Source organism: Panthera uncia, chromosome B1, assembly GCF_023721935.1.
Source record: "Panthera uncia isolate 11264 chromosome B1, Puncia_PCG_1.0, whole genome shotgun sequence".
In the NCBI taxonomy this organism is placed as follows: Eukaryota; Metazoa; Chordata; class Mammalia; order Carnivora; family Felidae; genus Panthera; species Panthera uncia.
The window spans coordinates 173,300,367-173,305,835 of record NC_064811.1 but is presented as its reverse complement, the minus strand read 5'-3'; positions in this window follow the sequence as shown (position 1 = coordinate 173,305,835).

Genomic DNA, 5,469 nt, shown 5'->3' with positions numbered 1-5,469 from the left:
TATATTTCACGAAAAAGGAAAACCCCTTCCTTATCTTTGGAGAGAGGTTTTTGTACTCTCAGAAGAGGTCTTAATAAAATGCTCTTCCCTTTTATGCCGGGCACATTGGTTCTGTTTATGAAAGAAAGCAGACATTTTTCCTGACCACGTGTTTTATTGCAGAGGATTGTTCACACACATATGCACATGAGTATGCGCACACACACACACACACACACACACACACACACACACATCTGTGAGTACAGCCCTACAGCCTTTATGGGGCTCACTTACATTCTCATGCCTTTGCTCCTGTCACTGCATTAATTTGCTTCCCTACTGTTTTAGCTGCTTTCCTGAGGCTTCAAATCACAAGGCACTGCTGGGTGTTCAAAAAGGTCTGTCCATGGGAGCCTGGGGGGGCTCAGTCAGTTAAGTGTCCAACTTGTGCTCAGGTCATGATCTTGCGGTTCGTGAGTTCGAGCCCCACATTGGTCCCTGCGCTGACAGCTCAGAACCTGGAGCCTGCTTCGGATTCTGTGCCTCCCTCTCTCTCTGTCCCTCCCCCACTTATGTTGTCTCTCTCTGTCTCTCAAAAATGAATAAACATTAAAAAAAAAAAGGTCTGTCCCCCTCTATTTTCGTAATGGTGTCCTTCCCAGCAAGGGGCCAGAGGAGGGACCGTCACCTTCTCCCTTCTCCCCTGCTGTAGGGAGAAGACAAAAGGAGCTAGAAATCTTCAGATCATGAGACTTTGGAAAGAATATGCCATGAAGGGAACTTGAGCTTATCTCCTAAGGTGGTCCTTAGATAACCTTTGCTTCCACTTTCAGCTCTCAGTCAGAACTGACATTGCTTTGGTTTTTTGTTTCTTTTCCAGCAGGCTGAATAAGAGAGTCAGGGAAGCATCTATTTGCTCTGGAATCTTTTACACTCAACTGTCTACTGCAGGGATCACAAAGGAGACACCGGCCCCCATCTCCAAACATAGCAAAGGTGCAGTAAGCCGTTGTTATCTTGTGCACACACGCACATACATGCACGCGTATGCCCGCGGACACACACACATGGGCATAGGTACGCACACGCTTGGATTTGCTAAGCAAATAAAGGTCTCAAGGGTGGGAGGGAGAATATGTACCCACTAGTGAAAACAATCTTGAAAAGAATTTCGGGAGAATACATCTTCCTGTATCTGCTTCCTGGTCATCAGTGTGAGTCTCGAGCCACCTCTCACTTTGTTAAACTCACTGTGGACTGTTGTCAACCAAGCTCACGTTCGTTCTGCATTCTTGTTCCTCCACAGCTCGGCCTGAGCTCTCCTCAGGGCGCCCGGGGAGACCAGCCAGCTCTTGGAAATAAACCATCCCAGATCCTTCATCTTTGTTTCAGATGCTCCTTTCATTACCTCACCTTAATAAAGAGCTGACTTTATCTACAGGCTGACACCATCCTCCCCGCCCTGTGCTGCATTCCAACACATACCTCCTGTCTCCGGCCTTCCCCATTCCAAGCTGACAGGCCGTGAAGCGCCTCTCCTTGTCCCTCCTTCTCTCTCTTTCCTGACTCTGTCTTCCCTCATCGACTCTCAGCGAGCCCTGTGCAAGTCCACACCATTCTGCCCGTCCACCTTTCCCAATCCTTCCTGTCTACCACTGTCTAGGATGGCCTTCACGTGTCCTACTCTCTCCCTCCTCCCCCTTCTAGAAACATCTATAGATATCCTTTTTTTGTTTTAAGTTTATTTATTTACTTCGAGAGAGACAGAGACAGTGCCAGTGGGGAAGGGGCAGAGAGAGGGGGAGAGAGAATCCCAAGCAGGCTCCACACTCTCAGCGCAGAGCCCAACATGGGGCTCAAACTCACGAACCATGAGATCACAACGTGAGCTGAAACCAAGAGTAGGACGCTTAACTGACTGAGTCACCCAGGCACCCCCTAGATATCCTTTTGTAACAGTTCCTCAGCCGTCTCTGGCCTAGAGACCTTTATCTCCACCGATTTTATGTCATCAGGACACAAAAAGGTCATCATACAGAACCACTCCAGGCCCACGCTCTCGAGACCAGACATTCTCCTTTCAGCTCCACAGGACCTCACTTCCCTTGTTCCTACTGAACCAATGATCCTATCACTTCTCTTCTCACTGTTTTCTGAGTGTCCTCCAGGCTTTGCTTGTGTCCTCACCCAGACCAGAGATGTCCTACCTTCAAGCTACGCAATCCCCTGGTGGGGGATGGGGGAGGCCCGTTCCTGGCCTCACGCATTTCTGTAAGCTTCTCGCTGCAGCATTCCTTCTGTGTTTCTCTTTCACAGACTTCAAGGGGTCCCTATGCTGTGTAAGCTGTGCCTTCCATTTTCTCTCCTCTGCTGCAAGACCACCAACTGAGGAGGCTGGTTGCTGGTTTTACTTCTAGTTCCTATTAGTTAATTAATGTTTATTTATTTTGAGAGAGAGAGAGAGAGTGGGGGAGGGCAGAGAGAGAGGGAGAGAGAGAATCCCAAGCAGATTCCACACCGGCAGCACAGAGGCCCATGCAGGGCTCAAACCTCACCAATAGTGAGATCACGACCTGAGCTGAAACCAAAAGTTGGACACTTAGCCAACTGAGCCACCCAGGCACCTAGTTCCTATTATTTAACCTCAAGGAAGACTTCAGTGGCCCTTGGCAGTGTTTTAGTCACCTCTGACTCCTTCTCATCCCCCACACAGAGCCCTCCGAGGCTCTTACTCTACTCCCCGAGGCCCAGCTCATCTCTGTCCCCTGCTTTCTCTCCTGAGATCCTTCTTTACAGACAACATTGGGATTATCTGACATAAGGAGCTTCCTCCTGTCTTTCCACTCCCTGTCAGCCTTCTCCTCATTAGAACACTTGTTGTTTTCAGCTTGGAACACTGTACTAAGCTCCTAACTGCACAACCCATCCTTTCCTCCTTTCCAACCCCGTGTTGGATTTATTATTCCAAAGACCACATTCCTCTCTTGCGTAAAAATCTTCAGGTTTCCCCGTTGCTGCTAAATTATGTGACCTGCCAGGCATGGCTGTTTTCCACACATACTCCATTTTGTCTGACACTAAATCTTTGTTTACATTATTTTCTCTGTCTTCAGGGCCTTCTGTCTGTCACTGCCACATGATCAAATCTTATCTTACCTTAGAGGCAAGCTCAAAAGCCATCACCGACAAGAAATTGTCCCTAGACCCTCTTTGCTAGAAGAGATTTTTCCCACCTTTGCTTTCTTATAGCTCTTGAATCCTCTTGCAACATTTATAACTTTCCACCCTGTATTATGGTTGACAGACAAAACTGTAAGCTTCTTAAGGGTAAAAGCCTCCTAGCAACAGCACAGCAGTGGCATACCATGTGGGGCAATTCAGGATGCTTTTATCACAAATGGCAGGAACATAGCTAACACAGGCCAAAAAGAGAAATTATTAGGCAAACACACACCGCAGATCACACGGCAGTGGGAAGTACAGGGAAACAGCTGGGCCTCAGGGACTACTAGAACGAACTAGAAACGTGAATTCAACAGCACACATGCTCTGTGTCTTTGCTTCTCCCTACCCGTTGGAGCCATTCTCCATGTAGTGGTGCCATAAACAGTCAATCAGCACTCAGGGTGGTTCTTTGTCATCTTAACCATGTACCTTATTCTCACCTATTCATTAAAATAGGACTTTTAATAGTTCCACTTGGTCAATCTAATTCCAAGTAGAATATATACTTGCAGGAAACTGATTCTTCCTTAAGGGGCCTTTAAAATCAAACTTCCCCCGAGAGCCAAAGCATAAGAGACTGTTAAAAACTGAGAACAAACTGAGGGTTGATGGGGGGTGGGAGGGAGGGCAGGGTGGGAGGGAGGGTAGGGTGGGTGATGGGTATTGAGGAGGGCACCTTTTGGGATGAGCACTGGGGGTTGTATGGAAACCAATTTGACAGTAAATTTCATATATTAAAAAAAAAAAAAAAAAAGTTGCAGAGAACACTGTTTTATAGTTTTGTTCCCAACCAAGATGGCAAATCAAATCTTGCATGAGAACCAAATAAAGGTATTTCACATAATCTAACCAATAAAATTTTAGCTTCTCTAAAAAAAAATAAATAAATAAATAAATAAAATAAAATAAAATAAAATAAAATCAAACTTCCCCCTAATCTAGATAGGCCTTACCTCCAATTAAAATGGGTTGATAAAATGCCCAGGTGTATACATATGGCTCTCAACAACAACAACAACAACAACAACAACAACAACAACAAAATGGCATCGAGCCCATCTATAGCTATTTATTAGTGTACAGATTCCTCTGTATTTTGATCAGTTTCCTCCCCTCCACTGTCACCAACATCCTGTACCTTGATTCCCAGCATTTGTGGATTTGCTCTATGGAGAGAATCTTTGTTTCCTTTGACCATGTTGGTCATTATTCAGTATGAAGAATTTTGGGCATATTCCTGAAGATCGGCTTTTCTGGCATGGTCCCTATGGCCAGGGCTGAGTGACTCAGATCGGAAAGTATATCAAGGATGAGTGGATTTTTTCACTTTGAGTTTTTTCACACTTTGAGATCTCCAATATTCAGAGTAATCATTTTGACCCCTTTTATCAATATCACCTCCACTGAAAGTCAATAATAACTGAATTACCCAGAACCTCTGTTCTTGAGTCCTTGAGAGCTGGGAGGGGGGGGTGCAAGAAAAATCTTTTATTTCAACTGAACACTATGGTTAAGGGAGGAAAAGAGTGAAGAGTTGTAAGAATAGGACAAAGTGGGCCTTTAACACTTTACACAACAAACATCTATATGAAAAGGGAATTAATTTATCCAGATGAGACACCAATCAAATATCTAGACAAAACACTGAATATTTTTTTCCCATAGATTTGGAGTCACCAGACTCAGCAAATAAAGATGTAAGATGCCCAGTTAAATTTGAATTTGAGATAAACAGTGAAAACTTTTTAGTATAAGTATATCCTATGTATACATACTATGTATCAGCATAGGACATACTTATACTAAAAATTATTTGTAGTTTATCTGAAATTCAAATTAATCAGGTATCCTGTACTTTATCTGGTAATTCTATTTAGATTAAATATTTTGGCCCTGTCTAGACACAGTCTGAATTTTATTTAAAAAAAAATTTTTTTTTAACGTTTATTTATTTTTGAGAGACAGAGAGATAGTGTGAGCAGGGGAGGGGCAGAGAGACAGGGAGACACAGAATCCAAAGCAGGTTCCAGGCTCTGGGCTATCAGCACAGAGCCCGACACGGGGCTTGAACTCACGAACCGCGAGACCATGACCTGAGCCGAAGTCAGATGCTTAAATGACTGAGCCACCCAGGTGCCCCTGAATTTTATTTTTAACCCAGTAATCACTTTTTTCAGTTTATTTATGTATTTTGATTCCAGCATGCAAGCAGGGGAGGGGCAGAGAGAGAGGCAAAGAGAATTCCAAGCAGGTTCCACACTG